Source organism: Dendrobates tinctorius, unplaced genomic scaffold (assembly GCF_039654945.1).
Source record: "Dendrobates tinctorius isolate UK_male_01 unplaced genomic scaffold, ASM3965494v1 ptg000223l, whole genome shotgun sequence".
Taxonomy (NCBI): domain Eukaryota; kingdom Metazoa; phylum Chordata; class Amphibia; order Anura; family Dendrobatidae; genus Dendrobates; species Dendrobates tinctorius.
Window position 1 is genome coordinate 2,326,941 of NW_027361890.1, and position 21,815 is coordinate 2,348,755.

At 45.9% G+C, this 21,815-nt stretch overlaps 1 protein-coding gene across 1 annotated transcript in view; it reads right to left on the reverse strand.

Annotated features, from left to right (window-relative positions):
- Window positions 1-21,815, reverse strand: part of LOC141059043 (protein-glutamine gamma-glutamyltransferase 5-like) — a 209,159-nt gene that overhangs the window by 136,176 nt on the left and 51,168 nt on the right. The window lies entirely within an intron of this gene.

Below are 21,815 nucleotides of genomic sequence, written 5' to 3' on the forward strand. Positions count from 1 at the left end.
ACTCAGGTGCCACTTTCTGGTGCGTACTGTGCTGTCAAGACTACCCAGGAGAAGCAGTCACTTGAAAAGGGTAGTGTACATGATGAGGTCCTTGACCCATCATGGCGTGAGGTACAGGAAGGTGGTGGGAGCAGCTCTGAGGAAGAGATTCCCCGAACGGCCAAAAAAGGAGGGAGAGGGAGGGGGCAGACTCGGCTGCCTGTAGCCTCCACTTCGGCACCCATTAGGAGCATGCCTCTTCCAAAACCCAAAACGGGCGCTCCCAAGACTTGCAGTGCCTGGTCCTTTTTTGACACAGTTGCAGATGACATTTGCTTTGTCAAATGCAAGCTGTGTAATCAGAAAGTGAAAAGAGGGAAAAGTGTCATCAACCTCAATACCACAAATATGTGGAAACATGTGCGGACCAAGCACGTGGTGGAGTTACAAAGACACACTGAAGACCTAGGCCAACCTACAGCGCCACCTACCACCTCTCCAGCTCGTGTTGCAGCCTCTTCCTCCAGCTCACACACAGCTGGTTGGACTTCCTCACAGGATCGCCATGGTAGAACCTCTGGCACTGTTGTACAGAGACACAGTGTCATTCCACCCACAGCACCACGTTCCCTGTCATCCTCACACTCCCAGGCCAGTCTACAGCCATCGGTAGCACAGGCATGGGAGAAAAGGCGCCCATACTCGGCAAACCACCCCCGAGCACAGGCTCTGAATGCTGGCATTGCAAAACTACTGTTCCTTGAAATGCTCTCATTCAGGCTGGTGGAGACTGACACCTTCCGTAACTTCATGGCATTGGCAGTCCCACAATACAACGTGCCCAGATGCTTTTATTTCAGCAGGCAAGCCGTCCCTGCCCTGCAAAAGCATGTGGAGGGAAAAATTAAACATGCACTACTAAACGCCGTCATTAGCAAGGTCCACCTGACCACCAATGCGTGGACCAGTAACCATGGACAGGGACGATATCTTTCCCTCACTGCCCATTGGGTAAATGTTGTGGAGCCGGGTACAGATCTTGAGAGTGGCGCCAACTTCAAGGATTGCAGGAATCCAGTCTGTACACATTGACTCCTCCTCATACTCCAGTTCCTCTGAATCAGCGCTGCAGGAGCCGTCACAGTCTACCTCCACATGAATCTGTGAACACTTACCTGTTACGACCGATATGAACACAGCCGTGGCCAAACGTCAACAGGCTGTATTGAAATTAATTTCTTTGGGGAATCGAAACCACAAAGCGCAGGAGCTCTGGAATGCCATCAAGCAGGAGAGCGATGTGTGGTTTGTGCCAGCGATTCTCCAGCCAGGCATGGTAGTGTGCGCCAATGGCCGATATCTGGTGGCAGCTCTGAGCCTAGGCAACCTCACTCACATCCCATGTCTGGCACATGTGCTCAACTTGGTCATGCAGAATTTTTTGAGGGACTATTTGGATCTTGATACACTGCTGCACAAGGTCCGCATAAAGTGCGCTCACTTGCGGCGTTCCAGCATGGCAAGAACGCGCATTGCAGCTCTGCAGCGCCGATTCCGCCTTCCGGAACATCGCATCATATGTGACCTACCCACCAGGTGAAATTCAACGTTACATATGTTGGAAAGGTTGTGTGAGCAGCAGGCAGCAGTAATGGAGTACCAGCTGCATCAGGCGCAAACATGTCGCACTGTGCGCCGTTCACACTTCACCACCACTGAGTGGGCCTCTATGAAGGACATCTGCCACGTTTTGCGTGCCTTCGATGATTCCACGCGGATGGCGAGTGCAGATGATGCACTAGTCAGCATGACTATCCCACTTATCTGCCTGCTTGAAAAAACACTGCAAGCCCTAAGGGAGGAGGTTGTGGAAGAGGTGGAGGATGAGGAGTCACAAATGCCATCTGCTTCTGGACAGTCTGCGCAGCATGGTTCCTCACAAAGGCCTAGGCAGGGTACACTTTGTGAGGAGGATGAGGAGGAGTCAATGGAGGAGGAAGACATCTGTCCAGAGGAGGGAGGTACACAATGCTCTAGTAGTCAGTATGTAGAGCGAGGGTGGGATGATGCAGAGCAGGCAGAGATGACGCCTCAAGTAGGGGACAGCGTTTCTTGGCTAGTTGGCAGTCTGCAGCACATGGTTGATTTCATGCTGCAGTGCCTGAGAAATGACCGCCGCATCGCCTACATTCTCAACACAGCTGATTTTTGGGTGTACACCCTCCTAGATCCTCGCTACCGGGACAACTTACAAAGCCTCATAACACCGTTGAACCGGGAGAGTAAAATGCGGGAGTACCAAGACACACTGGTGCATTCCATCATGTTCTCCATTCCACCCGAGAGCAGAGCTGCTAGTGCTTTACAAAGCAGCTCAGTGCGTCGAGGCAGTGGAGGAAGCTCTGCACAAAGAGAGAGCAGAAGCAGCGCCTCAGCACAAGGCAAGACCAGTATGGCTCAAAGTGGCAAAGTTTTGTGTCCCCGCCACAAATGTCTACACCATCACAGACGGCTCCAGTCAGCAGGAGGCAACGTTTCCGTCAGATGGTGACAGACTACATGTCTTGCCCTCTCAGTGTTCTCCCACACGGCTCTTCCCCCTTCAAGTTTTGGGTCTCTAAGCTGGATACATGGCCAGAGCTTAGCCAGTATGCATTGGAGGTGCTGGCTTGCCCTGCTGCTAGTGTATTATTGGAACGCGTCTTTAGTGCCGCAGGTGGTGTACTAACAGACCGTCGCATGCGACTATCCTCCGATAACGTTGACCGACTTAATTTTCTGAAAATGAACAAGGTCTGGATTTCGCAGGAATTTGTCAGTACTCTTCCAGATTAAATAATTGGTTGGCAACAGTATCCAGGTCTCCTGTTGTGTTCATGTTTCTACCACCTCAACTGTAATCCCTGGGCTCCAACACCAACAGTTGCTGCTCAGAAGTGCCATCTGCACAGTCAACACTTGCTCCTGTGTTATTGGGGTTCAGTAACGTCAGCTGATCCCCTGTTGTGTGTCCGGCAATTTCTCCTGCTCCGACCACACTCACACTACTACAGATATTAAACTTGCTCCAATTAGGCCTCTGGCTACACTCTGTTTCTACTGTAATCCGTGGGCTCCAACACCACCAGTTGCTGCTCAGAAGTGTCTTTGGCACGGGTATTCCCTCCTGCCCAGCCTGTTTACAGCACGCCAGCAGTTTCCGGGTAGTGTCAACGTCACTTTGCCTCCAATACGTTGTCTTGTCGTGTTGCGGTTGGGTTAGCCGACTCTATGGTGCCTGCAGTTTAGGTGCTTCCTATTTGGGCTGTGGGATCTGGCAATGAAGGCTGGTTCCGTAGTGCCAATAGGACAAGCTCTCCCTGTAGGACTGTGGGTTTCGGTAACTCCGTCCGGCTCGCGGCCTTGCAACTTTGTTTTTCATGTGTACCTTCTGCTGCCTATCTGAGTTCCAGTACCATTAGTTGGTTCTTTGGAAGTCAATCTTGAATATGTCCCCCTAGGTTCCAGTAACGTCAGCTGGTTCCAGGCAGAGCCTTTGGCTTAGGTGCCTCCTTCTCGGTATCCAAGTTCCACCAACGTCTGCTGGTCCTTGGTAATGCTTTCTGGCACAGGTACCTCCTGCTTAGTAACTGGGTTCCAGTACCATCAGCTGGTCCTCAGTAGTTCCATTGGCTCTTGTACCTTCGGCTACCCATCCAGGTTCCAGTACCGTCAGCTGGTTCTCAGCAGTTCCTCAGCCTTCTTGTAACTTCTGCTACATTTCCAAGTTCAAGCTTTTTGAAATGGTTTTTGGTAATCACTCTGGATCTCCCTGACGACGACCCTATAGACGACGACCCTGAAGACCACCCCGAAGAAGACTACGACCCCGAAAACGACGACCCTGGAGATGACGACCCTGAAGACTACCCCGAAGAAGACGATGACCCTGAAGACGACGACCCTGAAGACCACCCCGAAGAAGATCAAGAAGATGACCCTGAAGAAGATGACCAAGAGGACAAAGAACAAGAAGGCAACCACCAAGATACAGAAGAACAAGAGACAGAAGACCAAGAAGCAGAAGAACAAGAAGCTGCAGAACAAAAAGCAGAAGAACATTAAGCATAAGACTAAAAATCAGAGCAAAAGATATTATCTAAATTATAGGCAGAAGAAGACTAAGCAGTGTATGGGGGTGAGTCCGTTACGCCTCGTGATGCCCCTGGAAAATACCTATTGTTGCAGGCAAAAGTGAACGCAGACAAATCCTGTTGTAAATCTTTTGTGACAGGCAGAACGGAAGGTGTAATCTTCAAACTTTTATAGATAACAACTACAGGAATGCCTGTCACAAATAAGAATATGATGAAGAAGAAGAATATGAAGAAAATGAAGAAGTAGATTTTGAAGAAGAATAATAGTTGAATAAGAAGAATATGAAGAATGTAAAAAAAAGAATAATATGAAGAAGGTGAAGAAGAAGAAGATGAATAAGGTGAAGAAGAAGTTGATGAAAAAGATGCTGCTGCTGAGGATGATGGAGAAAGTGTGGGAGAAGTAAAAAAGAAGGTGAAGAGCATGGAAGTAGTGAAACATAAATATCTGACAAAATATAAAAAAGCTTAACAGAGTCAATATCTTTGTAACTCTGAACGTCTTAAAAAAAAATTAATTCCTGCTATTCCATTTGATTGGGCTAAACCTCTATGCCTTTAATGTCTCCTCCACCTCCCTCAATACATTCTACAATATTCTTAGTTGTTTTCCTTCATGTAGAATTAACCTACAAGGAAAGTAAGGGTTTATTTTCGTTCCGATATTTGTGTCCCAATGACTTGCATTGGTTTCCGGTATCGGAATTGGCGATATCCGATATTTTTGGAGTATCGGTCCGATCCAATCCGATCCGATATTTCCCGATATCAGAAGGTATCGCTCAACACTAATCATAACCAGATCTTTTTCACATAAATCACTCCAAAGCAGTACACTGAGATCCAGGGGTTCCCACAATACCCCCATTCAGTATTCTCCCATCAAGGACTCCCAACACACTGTCGCATCTAGCTTCAAGAACCTCCTCTAACAGGCAGTATCATCCTCCAGTGTACCATACCTAAAACATCTCTAAACCCCTAAGACCAGTAAATGTGCATCCACATCTGCTGCAGGGCTACTCACAAAATTCACTATTTTGAGATGTTCTCTTCATACCTGTTTGCTAGACCTGGAGCTAATCCACCAAGCTGGCAGACACAAGTCATGGGAGTGCGAGCCACATGTGGCTCTCGAGCTACAAGTTGGGGACCCCTGATCTACTGAGTAAATACTTCTATATCTACAGCTTCAACATCTTTATGGATCTTTCATTTGAGCGTATTTTAAAATGGGCAATTTTCATCCGACTGTCTTTGACTTGTGTAATAAATATGACAAGGCACATGCCACATGATGCTTAGCCTCTCAGAAAATGCATAAAAAATACAAAAAAATTATTTTTTTGCCTTGATTTAGGAGAAGAATATGTTCCAAATAGTTTACAAGACTTTTTTCTATAATATGTTAGAAAAACTTGAGTGAAAACACAAAACATTTGCTCTTTAGGCACAATTTTCCAGTCTAGTAAATAGTGAGTTTATTACAAGTGGATTTGAAGAGTTCTTTCATGTGGATTTTGGCAGGAAATGTGTGTCAAAACAAACTTTCTGAGTGAACATTCCTTCACCTCTTCAGGAAAATGATGTTTTTTTTTGCAAAGCTCCAGATTCCACTTTTTATATAAAAACATAGACGGATAAATACTAAAATTTTGTCTGTCGGCACCTGCCACTAGAGGATGCCTAGGAACTTACTGCATAACATTTTGCTATGTTTTATTGCCAGTTCAATGTATTCATAAGGATTATCTTGTGTGGTTGGTAGAGTTGAGCGATACCGTCCGATACTTCAAAGTATCGGATCGGAATGGATCGGCCGATCTTAAAAAAAAGTATCGGTATCGCCGATTCCGATACCGGAAGTCCCATTCAAGTCTATGGGACTTCCGGTATCGGAATAAGAAAAATCCTGTTTTTCCCTTGTACAGCCTCTCTGGGGTCTGTACGGGCCTTTCGGGGGGCTGTGCCGGCCTGCCAGGGGGTCTGTGCAGGCTCCGGTGGTCTGTGCCGGCCTGCCGGTGGTCTGTGCAGGCTCCGGGGGGCTGTGCCGGCCTGCCGGGGGGCTGTGCCGGCCTGCCGGTGGTATGTGCAGGCTCCGGGGGGCTGTGCCGGCCTGCCGGGGGGCTGTGCCGGCCTGCCGGTGGTCTGTGCAGGCTTCGGGGGTCTGTGCAGGCATCGTCCGATGGGACTACAAGTCCCATCGGGCGATGCCTGCTACCATGACAGTGATTGACACATTAGCCAATGATGGGACAGTAGTAGTCCCATCATCCGGCTAATGTGTTGAATGTAAAAAAAAAAAAAAAAAAAAAATTACATGCTACATACATGCTACATACATACAACATGCATACTACATACATGCTACATTCATACTACATACTACATACATGCTACATTCATACTACATATATACTACATGCAACATACATACTACATATATACTACATGCATGCAACATGCATACTACATATATACTACATGCAACATACATACTACATATATACTACATGCATGCAACATGCATACTACATATATACTACATGCTACATACATACTACATATATACTACATGCATGCAACATGCATACTACATATATACTACATGCTACATACATACTACATATATACTACATACATACTGCATGCTACATACATACTACATGCTACATACATACCACATACATACTACATACATACTACATGCTACATATATACTACATATATACTACATGCTACATACATACTACATATATGCTACATACATACTACATACATACTACATGCTACATACTACATATATACTACATACATACTACATACTACATGCATGCTACATACATACTACATACATACCACATACATACTACATACATACTACATGCTACATACATACTACATATATACTACATGCATGCTACATACATACTGCATGCTACATGCATGCTACATACATGCTACATACATACTACATGCTACATACATACCACATATATACTACATACATACTACATACAATACATTCATACAATACATACATAGACATACAGTACATATAACATAGAGTAACATACTTACCAATACTTGTCACATTGTTCCCCGAAGCCATTGTCTTTTACGGAATAAATATTAACATAACAAAACACAAAAATACTCACCCACGATCCGAAGCAGTCCACGAGTGTGTCCCACGACGATCTTGGGTAGAGAACTGCAGCATCAGCTGTTGCTGCCGTTCTCTACGGGCTGCAGGAATCCAAAGACGGAAGGTAGGTATCCTTCCGCACTGTATTCCTCCGCCACTTAAAAAAAAAAAGTTCCTAGTCTCACTTTATGCCATTGCTGCGTGGGAAATTCCCACACAGCAATGGCATAAAGTGAGACTAGGGACTTTTTTTTTTTAAGTGTCGGAGGAATACAGTGCGGAAGGATACCTACCTTCCGTCATTGGATTCCTGCAGCACGTAGAGAACGGCAGCAACAGCTGATGCTGCAGTTCTCTACCCAAGATCGTCGTGGGACACACTCGTGGACTGCTTCGGATCGTGGGTGAGTATTTTTGTGGTTTGTTATGTTAATATTTATTCCGTAAAAGACAATGGCTTCGGGGAACAATGTGACAAGTATTGGTAAGTATGTTACTCTATGTTATATGTACTGTATGTCTATGTATGTATTGTATGAATGTATTGTATGTAGTATGTATGTAGTATGTATGTAGCATGTAGTATGTATGTAGCATGTAGTATGTATGTAGCATGCATGTAGTATATATGTAGTATGTATGTAGCATGTAGTATGTATGTAGCATGCATGTAGTATATATGTAGTATGTATGTAGTATGTATGTGGTATGTATGTAGCATGTAGTATGTATGTAGCATGCATGTAGTATGTATGTAGTATGCATGTAGTATATATGTAGTATGTATGTAGCATGTAGTATGTATGTAGCATGCATGTAGTATATATGTAGTATGTATGTATGTAGTATGCATGTAGTATATATGTAGTATGTAGTATGCATGTAGTATATATGTAGTATGTATGTAGCATGTAGTATGTATGTAGCATGCATGAAGTATATATGTAGTATGTATGTATGTAGTATGTATGTAGTATATATGTAGCATGTAGTATGTATGTAGCATGCATGTAGTATATATGTGTTATGTATGTAGTATGTATGTATATATGTGGTATGTATGTAGTATGTATGTAGTATGTATGTGGTATGTATGTAGTATGTATGTAGCATGTAGTATGTATGTAGCATGTATGTAGTATGTAGTATTTTTTTTTTTTTTTTTAACATTTAACACATTAGCCGGATGATGGGACTACTACTGTCCCATCATTGGCTAATGTGTCAATCACTGTCATGGTAGCAGGCATCGCCAGATGGGACTTGTAGTCCCATCGGACGATGCTTGCACAGACCCCCGGACATCAGCACAGCCCCCCGGCAGGCCGGCACAGCCCCCCGGCAGGCCGGCACAGCCCCCCGGCAGGCCGGTACAGACCCCCACAGGGTGCACAGACCACCGGCAGGCCGGCACAGCCCCCCGGCAGGCCGGTACAGACCCCGGGCAGTCCACACAGCCCCCCCGGCAGGCCGGCAGAGACCCCCGGAAGGCCCGAAATGACGGCGCATCATGATGCGCACACACCGCGCATCATGATGACGTCAGGCTGTCAATCAACTTTGAACTTCCGATTCCGACTTCCGATATTGAAAAAATATCGGAAGTCGGTATCGGAATTCCGATACAGCAAGTATCGGCCGATACCCGATACTTGCGGTATCGGAATGCTCAACACTAGTGGTTGGGTTGAGGTCAGTGCATGTGGAGTGGAGGAGGAAGTAGCAATCTTTGTGAGAATGTGTTGGTGGTAGTGCCAGTAACAGATAGAGATGGGGTCAAGGAGAGCAGTCAAATATATAGGGCATATGGAGTAACCTGTACAACAGAGGGGGTAACATAATTAGCAGTCTCTGGAAGACGTGGATGTCTGTCGTAGGGGTCTTGCTATCGGGACAACTATGTAGAGTGAATAAGAACCCACTTGATGCCAAAGAGGCAACTTTAACCTATTGCTTCTCTTCTAGACCACAGGTAATACTTATATTAACAACTTTCAATTAATTCATTATCCTTAACAAGTAAGAATCCAGACATTAATCCTTTCTCTTCCCTAAACTCCATTTCAAAACAAGCATTTTTCGGATCTGTATTACAAGAAGGAACCGAAAAACATGAAGAGATCCAGTACTTAATTAAAATATCAAATTTTTATTGAAATATTAATAATAATCTTTATTTTTATATAGCGCTAACATATTCCACAGCGCTTTACAGTTTGCACACATTTTTCATCACTGTCCCAGATGGGGCTCACAATCTATATATTAAAATAATTTTAAAATAACAAAATGCCCAGTTGGAGGCGCTCAAAAACACCAATTCATAATATAGTCACATAAGTAGTGCAATAGCACATCTACAAATAAATCCTGACTCTAACAGTTAAATATATATTAATTATAATATAAGGAGTATATCATCTCCATAAATTTACATAATATCTATACCAGGATGCAAAAAATACAGGCAATCAAATCAATATTTACAATTCAACAAATCGCCTAATGTCTCAGAATAACTGTGATTGTCTGAACCTAGTCTCTTGTAATGCTGTTGCAAAAACCAGCCAGACACCCCCGGAAGAAGCTAAGGTGAAACGTGCGCTGGGGTGAAGGAGGCAGCACCATTCATAGTCAGCACAGTCAGCAGCGTCTTTTCCTCACAGGTACAGTCTGTCCTAAATTTTTAGTCTGGCTGGTTTTTGCAACAGCATTACAAGAGACTAGGTTCAGATAATCACAGTTATTCTGAGACATTAGGCAATTTGTGGAATTTTAAATATTGATCTGATTGCCTGTAGAGTTGAGCGAAACGGGTCGGTCATATTCATAAGTCGGCGACTTTCGCTGAAGTCGGGTTTCATAAAGCAAAACCCGACCATAGTGTGAGGTCGGCCACGAGGTCAGCGACCAGAGCGCCAAAGTCGCGTTTCAAAAGATGCTTCCAGCGCCCTTTTTCAGCCAATGATGGAGGACGCACACTGTGGGCAACGCGATAACATGGGCATCGGTCACCACCATCTTTGATAAGGGCATGCAAGTGATTGGCTTGCTTTGTGTGGCGTCACAGGGGCTATAAAAGGGCGTGCACGCCGACCGCCATGTTACTTATGCCGATCTTAGCATAGGAAGAACTGCTGCTAATTCTGTAGGGAGAGCATTAGGCAGGGAAGAAGAACCAAAAAACTGCTTCTGCTGTTAGCGATTTCCACTTACAACTCAACACTTTGTGTGCAGTGACAGGGGAGGCTCTATTTTTGTGCATCAGCTCTGTTGGTTATTAGGCTGCATTATAGTGCTCCCTGATAGCTGCATTGCTGTTTGCACACTGCTGTGCAAACTGCTTTTTTAAAAGCAAAAATACTTTTCTTCCTCTTTTCTGCACAGTTACCAAGCGTTCATTTTTCCACCCTTTTGTGTGTGCAGCAGTCTTGCTTATTAGGCTGCCTGTGTCCATACTTGGACTGAGAGCATCATTTTCAGCATCCTCAAATCTCTAGTGAGATCCAAATTCTCATCAATCCTATAGACACCCTCCGCCTTGTCATACACCATCCAATTTCAGCCTGTTACAATGAGGTGTAATCTCTCCTGTGCCTGAGACAATAGTTCTGTGTCCTCAAATCTATAGTGAGATTCAAATTCTCACCAATCATATAGACACCCTCCACCTTGTCATACACCATCCAATTTCAGCCTGTTACATTGAGGTGTAATCTCTACTGGGCCGGAGACAATAGTTCAGCGTCCTCAAATCTATAGTGAGATTCAAATTCTCACCAATCCTATGGACACCCTCCACCTTGTCATACACCATCCAATTTCAGCCTGTTACATTGAGGTGTAATCTCTACTGGGCCTGAGACAATAGTTCAGCGTCCTCAAATCTCTAGTGAGATTCAAATTCTCACCAATAGTAGATACACCTTCTACCTTGTTTTACAGTACCATATAGCTGGTGGTATTTTGGGTACATTTTCACAAAAATGAGGAAGTATGGTGGAAGACGCCATGGAAGTGGGTGGGGGTTGCCAGCTGGTCCCTGTTGGTAGTGGCAAAAGCACAATAGCACCTAAGGCAGGAGGTGTTGAGCCTGCGTCATCATCTGGCTTCACAAGGCCTCAAAGGCTCTCTTTTCTGGGAGTAGGTAAACCACTTTTAAAGTCGGAGCTTCAGGAACAAGTTTTGGCTTACATTGCTGACAGCCTCCAGCTCTCTCGCCTCCTCTTCTGAAGTTTCAAAAAATAAAAGCACTGAGTCGACAGTGGAGGCTCCTGGTCAGGAACAACACCTTTCCTTGTGTCCTTCACCCCTACCAAAAGTGAAGGATGTGGCAGGCCACACTACTGATTACTCCATGGAGCTCTTTTCACATACCATGCCTGGGTTATCAAGTCAAATCGTTAATTCCACAGTCCAAGATGAATCTGACATGGAGTGCACTGATGCACAGCCACTGCTAGATTTTTCTGCTGATACATTCACTCAGAGCACTACATTGTCCTCGCAGTGTACTGAGGCAGAATCAGACCCTGATGAAACTCAGGTGCCCCTTCCCACATACTATACCACCTTACACGGTGACACAGAGGAAGGTGCACATGAAATTGAAGAGGAGGTGATGGATGACCCAGTTGTTGACCCAGATTGGCATCCATTGGGGGAAGAGGGTGCCGCTGCAAATAGCTCAGAAGAGGAGGAGGAGGATCCACAGCAGGCAACGACATCGCAACAGCTGTTATCTGGCAGGACCGTAGGAGTCCAAAAATGGGTTACAAAAACCAAAAGAGTTGCAGGACAGCTTGGCTAAACGGTCAAATTAGCACAGCGTGCAAGGTCTCAAAATGTCTTCCAAAGTAGGAAGAGTGCAGCGTGGCACTTTTTTGAACAAAATCCTAATGATCAGGCAAAAGTTATCTGTAAGAAGTGCGCAAAGACCTTTAGCCGAGGGAAAAATCTGAGAAATTTGAATACCAGTTGCATGCTTAGACATTTAACCACCATGCACTTGCAAGCGTGGACGGACTACCAAACCTCACGTACCACATGTGCACCTGCTCCGAATGAAGGTAGTCAGCAACGCTACATTGCTTCCCCCACTGTAAGCCCACCGGTTAGCACACCACCAGCAGCAAATGTCGAGGTGTCATCGCAAGGGCAAAGCAGTCATGAAATCACAATGTTATTGCTATGAAAGACTTAATCTAGGCCATCAGCAACACCACCAATACCATCACCGTCACCAACCCTCTCTCAGTCTGCCATGTCCACCGCTAGTTCCACCATATGCAGCTCTCAAGTCAAGCTCACACTACCAGAGACTCTGAGTAGGACAAGAAAGTACTCATCCTCTCATCCGCGTACACTGGCTTTGAACGCCCACATTGCCAAACTAATCTTGTTAGAGATGATGCCCTACCGGTTGGTTGAAAGCAAAGCTTTCCACGAGCTCATGGCCTACACAGTACCACGCTATGACCTACCCAGTCGGCACTTCTTTTCGCGAAAAGCCGTCCCAGCCCTTCACGTGCTTGTGAAAGACCGCATTGTTCATGCACTCAAGCAATCAGTGAGTGGAAAGGTGCACCTCACAACAGATGCATGGTCCAGTAGGCATGGCCAGGGGGTATCCATCACTGCGCACTGGGTTAATGTGGTGGATGCAGGGTCCACAGGGGACAGCGGCAGTGGGACAGTGCTGCCTAGCCCACGGTATAGGAAACAGTTGGCTGTATGTGTTCGACCCTCCTCCTCCTCCAGAAGCAAAAGCTCGTCCACAGAGCACAGTCACATGAGCACTCCTTCCGCAGCTGCCAGTGTTGCACACGAGGTGTCCCACTATTGAACAGCTAGTGGTAAGCGTCAGCAGGCTGTGTTGAAGATGATGTGTTTGGGCGACAACAGACACACCACGGAGGTACTGGCCGACTACTTGCAGCGACAAACTGAGTCATGGCTGGGCAGTCTACATCTTGAGGCAGGCATGGTAGTTATTGATAACGGCCGGAATTTTTGTGGCAGTCATAGCCCTTTCAAAACTAAGACACATACCTTGCCTGGCTCACACCTTGAACCTGGTGGTGCAGTGCTTCATCAATAATTATCCGGAGTTAACAGCCCTGCTCCATAAGGTGCGAAGACTGTGCTCGCACATCCGCCGGTCACCCATACACTCCAGTCGTATGCAAAAGCTACAGCGATTGCTCCACCTTCCCAAGCCTTGCCTAATTATCGATGTTGCAACAAGGTGGAACTCCAGCCTGCACAAGGTTCAGAGGCTGTGCGAACAGAGGCAGGCTGTAATTCATTTGTGGGAGGATACACGGGCAGGCAGTTTGCAGGCAGACATGGAGTTGTCTGGTGTGCAGTGGTCGAAGCTGAAAGACCTCTGTAAAGTCCTTCAGTGTTTTGAGGAATGCAGATGGCTGGTAAGCGCAGACGACGCCATCATAAGCATGAGCATCCCACTTATGCCTCTGCTCATGCAAACTTCAACGCACATTAAGGAGCGGGCGTCTGCAGCCGAGGAGGAAAAGGAGGAGGGAAGCCTTGATGACAGTCAGCCATTGTCTGCTCAGGAAAGTCTCGTGGACGAGGTGAAGGAAGAGGAGGAGGAGGATGATGGGGATGATTATTTTGGGGAGGAGGATGCTTCTCAGGGGGCAAGAAAAAATGTTGGCGTGGCAAGGTCAGGTACAGGGTTTGTGCGTGACTGGAGAGATGTTGATTTGCCAGAAAGTGCTCCTCCATCCAGCACTCGCAGTGCATCATTGACACCTGGAACATTGGCCCACATGTCTGATTATGCCTTGCAGATCCTAAAAAGGGACCCCCGCATTGCCAAAATGATGAACAATGATGACTACTGGTTGGCCAGCATCCTGGATCCACGCTATAAAGGCAAATTCCAAAACATCATGCCACAAGAGAATCTAGAGCTAATACTGGCTAACAAACAAGCAACTCTGGTAAACCATTTGTTTGAGGCATTCCCAGCACACAGCGGCGGTGATGTTTTTCCCATGAGCCGTAGGGGGCAACAAGGAAGAGGTGTTCGTGGTGCACCCAGCCGAAGTGGCGTTGGACACAGGGGTTTCATGACCATGTTGTGGACTGATTTTTCAAGTACCGCTCACACGACTGGTAATACTGCATCGATCGAAAGTGACAGGAGACAGCAGTTGTCAACTATGGTAACAAACTACTTCTCTTCCCATCTTCACATATCGATGTTCTCCCTCACGGGTCATTCCCCTTTGACTATTGGGCCAGTAAACTTGACACCTGGCCTGAATTGGCACAATATGCCTTACAGGAACTCGCTTGCCCTGCTGCTTGTGTGTTATCTGAACGAGTCTTCAGTGCTGCTGGATCAATCCTGACAGGAAAAAGGACCCGTCTGTCGACCCAAAATGTTGATGATCTAACCTTCATTAAAATGAACCATGCATGGGTCTCAAAGGATTTTGTCCCACCCTCCCCTGCTGACACGTAGATTGCCAGAAAAATGGCATGCTTTTGTCCTCCTCTTCCGCAGACTTCTCCAATTACTCCATTTGCAGCTGCTGAATGTCCAACATCAACATATGCCATTTTTTCCACCTCCCTAACTGGGCTTCCTCCCCCCCACAGGGCTGGGGTCACCACCTGGCGCACGCACCCGCGCGAGAGCCGTTGCCCTGGACAGGTGGGTGGACACACTCTTTGGCAACTGCACTGGCACAAGGTCCCTCATAGTACAATCAAGTGTCTCTGATGGTGAGGGTGCACACGTGCCGTCAGACACACCGGCGTACTATGAGGGACCCTGTGCCAGTACCGCTGCCCACGAGTGGGCCCCCCCTGCTTGCTCAGGGCACCAGCACTTGCAATAATTACCTCTCCCTGCTCCACCACTGTGTAGTCTGGCCTGTTAAATACTTCACTGGGACTGCTAATACAAATTTGGAGGAATGATAGATGATGGTTAAGACGTAGCTATGCCTTGTCCTGCTGGGCTCTATCTTCAGATGATCAATGGCTTCCATTTGTTATGGACATCGACTCCCAATGAGATACAGTGGTGGTTTATCATCAGCTTTCACGGTTTTCCAACTCACAGACGTGTGACATTCCTGCCCACATTTTTAAATGTGTCCTCATGCCAATCCAATAGAATCGCCTATGGCCTGTGGCTTGTGTCTTTTGCACTCCAAAGTTACCTGACAGATCATGATAGGCAGTGAGAACAATGTCTACATCTGTCCCTGTGATCACAATTTGATGGAGATGAGTAACGGTGATGGGTTCCACGGTACTGCGATACAGCAAACCTTTCTTCACAAGAACTGTTTTCGCTGTCTCCACAGACAAAGTAATTGAGGGTCAGCATCACCTCTGAGAATTCTCCTGGGAGTTTTTACCGTGATTATTAGTAATTCCAAAATTTCAGCAATCGTCGACTTTCCGTCTGTACTTGTATCCATCTTGTTTCCACTTGCGGAGAGTCTGGACTGTCTTACTGAGACTGAAATATATATGAAGATTGAAAAATACCCCAACAGTGTATACTGGTGTACCCTTTTTCTACTTTTTAGATTCTTGTCTAATCCATACTGAGGCTGTGAGTGTCTTTGTCAGACTCCGGAAATATACACACAGTTTTTTAATGTTTAAACTATGCTATATATACCTGTTATCCGGTGATACTGTACCCTTTTTCAACTTTCTACAATCTTGTCGAATCCATACTGGGCCTGAGAACATCCGAGTCTGCCTCCTGATTAGAGATGAGCGGTGTTCGAGTCGACCTGTTCGCCAAGTTAAAATTCCAGCTGTTTTGGGCGGTGCTCGAGCCGTTCGTCGAGCTCAAACACTTTGCTTAAAATTCGGCTGTTCGAGGTTCCGTTCGAGAACGGTTCATTCACCAAAAGCGTAACTTCATTTTCACATTAATAATGGTTTTCTATGTTAATAGACTGTTTCATGGCATAGTAGCAGTGTGTGGTAGCAAGCGGTGTAGTACACCTGTCAAGGAGCTATACCGTGTGTGTTTCTAATTATTTTTTACCGCATCTTGTCCAGAAAATCCTTTTGGGCCTTGTAGCACTGTCTGCTACTCAGCAGAGGAGCCCACCAGTGAACCTAGCTATTCGCCTGTTTATGAAAGAACCAGTTTTTGACTGCATTTAGCACAGTTAATACTTTGGGCCTAGTAACTGTGTCTGCTACTCATCAGAGGAGCCCACCAGTGAACCAAGCTGTGCCGCCTGTTTATGTAAGAACCATTTTTTAACTCCATTTAGCCCAGTGAATACTTTGGGACTAGTACCGGTGTCTACTGCTCAGCAGAGGAGCCCACCTGTGAACCTAGCTATGCCGCCTGTTTATGTAAGCACTATCTGCTACTCAGCAGAGTCGCCCACCCGTGAACCAAGCTATGCCGCGTGTTTATGTAAGAACTGCGTACTACTCAGCAGAGGTGCCCAACTGTTAAGCAAGCTACAGCACCTGAGGTTTGGACACTTAATTTTTTTTCATTTTTTCTGGAATGTTGGTTAGGCCTAATTCCGGAATTCCGATTGACCTGCACTTACTGGGAAATCCTTGTTCGCGGGGAAGAATTGGAATCCCAGATCTCCATCACTAATGGGGTTCAGCGGGTTATCTGCACCTATAAGCGACACATGCTGGACCTTTCAGTGTAGCGTGCATGCAGCCCTGGACATGTAAGGGCATGACAGACCTGTTATTGATCGATCTCGCGTGCCAGAGCCTCGCGTGTCCCTCTAGTAAGCTTCACGGGTACAGCGGGGCATGCCGGAGTCGTGTTCGTTAACGGAATTAAGCTTACAAATCGCTAGCACAACTAAAAACGGACATCCACCACCACCCACAGAATCGACAAAGCTTGCAATCTGTCAATCTTTTCTGTAGCTGGCATGGTTAAGGTTTCCCGGGTGGAGTCGAATTAAGCCGCAGGCTCCACTCCTGGTGGTGCCCTTCTGGACATTCCTTTAAGGTTTTGCTTTGCAACCATACTGCTCCAGGAAACCAAACACTTTGTCTTCATGGAAGCTGTTCGGAGGTTCATGGGAATAACGCCGCCCGATCGGCAGTTGGCCTAATTTATGGTGGGAAGTCCGACGGTATATGATCGTCTTCGATTTCAGATTTTTACTGTTTTTTGGAATTTTCTATTTTTATTCCAGCCTTTCATGACTTCATAAGGGCATGACATGCCTATATCTGTGTCTCCTCCTCCTTTTACTCCTCCGCCTCTTTTCTATATGTAGTTGCCGTTTTCCATATGTTATTTTTGTATTCTGAGCATTTTGTCTGCTTTGGGACACCTTTTAAGGTGTTTTGTAATTGTTTTCTATGTGTTTGCCTGCCACTGTTTTCAATGGTGTTCGACGTTGTTCGTCGAACGTTCGACAGACATTCGACGAACTTGCCTCATTTTCGACCAACCAAAATGAACTGGAACACTAGCGGGGTGGCTTAACACTACTCCTGAATATATAGATGTACATTTTTAATGTTTAAACTATGCTATACTGTATATACCTGGTATGTGGTGATACCGTACCCTTTCTGCCAGGAAGTCCTCCTCCACCCACCACTCTAAGTGTATCATTGACACCTAGAACATTGTCCCACATGTGTGATTATTTCTTGCGGATCTTCTTGTTATATTGTGGTGTGATCCATCCTGAGCATGTGACAGTCAGTGGGTTACTCCTGCAATTTAAATGTACGTTTAAAAATTACCCCAACACTAGTGTATACCGCTCTACGCTTGTGATACATTACCCATTTACTGCTTTTTATATTCTGATCTAATCCAATCTGACCAAGTGAGTTATTTTCTGACTGTGGAAATAAATACTGAGATTGACAACAATGACTCATACACTGTGTACAGCTGTACTCTTCAGATCAATTACCGTTTTACGGCTTTTTATATTGTGTGGTAATCCATACTGAGCCTGAGAGCGTCTGTGTCTGCCTCCTGAAATATCTACGGAGATTTAGAATGTTTAAACTATACTATATATACCTGCTATCTGTTGATACTGTACACTTTTTCTACTTTTTATATTCTTGTCTAATCCATACTGAGCCTGTGAGCGTCTCTGTGTGACTGATGGTATATATAGGGAGATTGACAATCATCCTTTGACTGTATAGAGCTGTACGCTTTTGATACAGTACCATATATCTGATGTTATTTTGGGTTCATTTTCTGCAACATTTTGAAGTTTGGTGGAAGAGGCCGCGGACGTGGGCGTGGGGGGGCCAGTTGGTGCATCTGCTGGTAGTAGCAAAAGCACAATAGCAGCTAAGACAGGAGGTGTTGAGCCTGCGTCATGGTCTGGCTCCGGAACGCCTGGAAGGCTACCTTTTCTGGGAGTAGGTTAACCACTTTTAAAGCCGGAGCATCAGGAACTGGTTTTGGCTTACATTACCGAAACAGACTGCAGCAAATATACCCTCCTCTTCTGAAGTTTCAAAAAATGCAAGCACTGAGTCATCAAGTGCTGGCTCCTGGTCAGGAAGAACCCCTTTCCTTGTGTCCTTCACCCCCATCAAAAGTGAATGATGCAGCAGGCCACACTTCACATTAGTCCATGTAGCTCTTTCTATCATACCATGCCTGGGTTATCAAGTCAAATCGTGAATTCCCCAGTCCAAGATGAATCTGACATGGAGTGTGGGTGGCCAGCCAGGGAAGTGGGGTTAATCGGTATCGGGCCGGTGTCTCAGAGGGATGTGTCACGTTGGTGGTGATGACCCGTTCCGTGGCCCTGAGCATCCAAGCAAGGGGTGAATAACGTTTAAAGGTGAATGATACATGATGCCAGCCACCTGAGGTTTCTGATCAGATTGACCCGCGCTGCAGTGTCGCTTCCCTGGGACAGATGTTGTGGTGCAGCTAAGATTTAGAAGCCCTGCACGGGTAGGACCATAGTTGCAGGGCAGATGAAAGAGTTGGTAGATGGTGTGCAGTGCAGGATGTAGCAGAGCCATGCGCCAGGCGCAGGAGAAAGATGACAGACACAGTCGTACAGTTCCTTTACCTGTACTTGGTAAGTGCCGTCCAGGACCCAGAGTACAGATGGAGAAGGAGTTGGTCAGCCTGGAAGCAAATTTGGAATTCACTTTCTGCAGATAGGTAGTGTAGCCTCCGTTCTAGTGCTTATCTGAGGTACTTGCAGTACTGAGTTCACTGAAGTTCCCCCTGTTGACTCTCTTTTGGAACTTTCTCGTATGGCAGGCAGCCATAGTCTTTTCCTTCTGGGTCACACACGTCACTGCTGAGGCCTCTGAGCCTTAGTTGGGAACAGAGCATTTACAGCTGCTACTTCCTCCGGCTTCTGCTGCAGAACCATCAGTGTCCCTACAAACTATGAAACCGGAATCCCGACCATGCGCTCCAGCTGGGAGTGAGCCTTAACTCTGCTCATCCTCCAGCTCCCCTTCTCACGTCCACACACTTCCCCTTTCCTTCACATACTGCCCTAACTTACCTCCTCCCGACCACAGAGAGCAGCTCCTCAGCAGTCAGGTTCAGAGGTCTCCTTGCTGGCCTTGAGTGGGAACTGTGTTGTGTGTTGGTTTAACTGCTAGAGAGATCCTTCGTTGCTCCCAAGCATGACATCACACTCCCTAGGAGGAAGGTAATGCCACTGTGGCGACCGTACTCCTGGGGGCGCCACAAGCGCACTGATGCCCAGCCACTGCTAGATGATTCTGCAGACCACTACATTCCCCTCACACTCTACACAGCCAGAATCTGACCCTGATGAAACTCCGGTTCCCCACATACTATGCCACCATACACGGTGACAAAGAGGAAGGTGCAGATGAAAGTGCAGGTTCCTTGAGCAAGTGGGGGGCATACTCATGGGCGATGGCACTGGCACAGGGGCCCTCATAGTACGCAAAAGTGTCTCTTCCGGTGGGAAGGTCCACCCGGAGGGCCCACCCGCCGTCATACACACCACCCGCCGTCATACACACTGCTGTACTATGAGGGGCCCTGTGCCAGTGCCATCACCAACGAGTGAGCCCCCCCTGCTTGCTCAGGATCACAGCACTTGCAAAGTTGAAATACTTACCTCTCCCTGCTCCACCGCCGTGACATCTTCCGCGTTTCCTGACAGTGACATTCTGGTCAGAGAGCGCGATGACATCACGTCTGTACGCCCTCTGCCTAAACAGTCCAAGTGTAGTGAGATGGAAGATGGGGACGACGAGGAGTCCAGACTAGTACAGGGATTCCCTAGCGAGGAGACTTATTTAATTGTTTTCAATGTTGGGACAGCTATTTTTGGGGAGCACTATACTCTGGAGAATGATATATGAGGCCCACCATACACTGGAGAATTCCAAAGGTGGACATCAGACACTGGAGCAGCATTTACAGGGCCCATTATGCACTGGAGCATTAGAAATGGGGCTAATTATATATGGAGCATTATTTGGGCCCATAACACAGTGGAGCTTCATCCATGGGGACCAACATATACTGTAGCATTATGTGGAGCTCATCATATACTGTTTCAAACATTATATGGGACCAATGATTCTGTATGGAGAAATAGATGGGCCTCATTACTCTGTATAGCGCACTTTGCGGTTGCCATAATACTGTATGGAGTAATATAATGTCCGTTTTGGAGCTATTGGAGAATTTAAAGTGAATATCAGTCATGTGATGTAAGAAGTAACGTATTTTCATTGTACTATACTGCTATTTCTCTGCCGTATCAGAGGATCATGAATTTTGGCATGTGTTAAAGGAGCCCAGTGACACTCTTTGGCCCAGGGCCCCCCCCACAACTTTAGCCAAATAACCCCCAGTTTTCAATGCCTAACTATTATTATAAAGTAAATTAAGGTTGACAAGCTTAAGTAATAAGAATTGATGTTTTTGGCATTAAAATGGGCACTGTAGGTGTGTTTCCTGTCCTCCACTCCCTGCCGACCTTGGTTCCCCATTGACTTGCATTGGGTTTCGTGTTTCAGTCGGCCTTTGACTTTTCACGATAATCGGCCGATTTCGTTCTACCCGACTTTTAAGAAAGTCGGGCTTCATGAAACCTGACTCGACCCGAAAAAAGGCAAAGTCGCTCATCTCTAATTGCCTGTATTTTTTACATCCTGCTATAGATATTATGTAAATTTATGGAGATGATATACTCCTTATATTATAATTAATATATATCTAACTGTTAGAGTCAGGATTTATTTGTAGATGTGCTATTGCATTACTTATGTGACTATATTATGAATTAGTGTTTTTGAGCGCCTCCAACTGGGCATTTTGTTATTTTAAAATTCTTTTAATAATATTTCAATAAAAATTTGATATTTTAATTAAGTACTAGATCTCTTCATGTTTTTCGGTTCCTTCTTGTGATACAGATCCGAAAAATGCTTGTTTTGATATTGTCTGGAAGTGCCAGATAAAAAATTTTTTGGGACTAATTTTGGTATACCTAAACTGCATTTGTCAAGCATCCGTGTCCAGCATCTAAGTCCGAACCATCTCAAAGGCTTAAAGG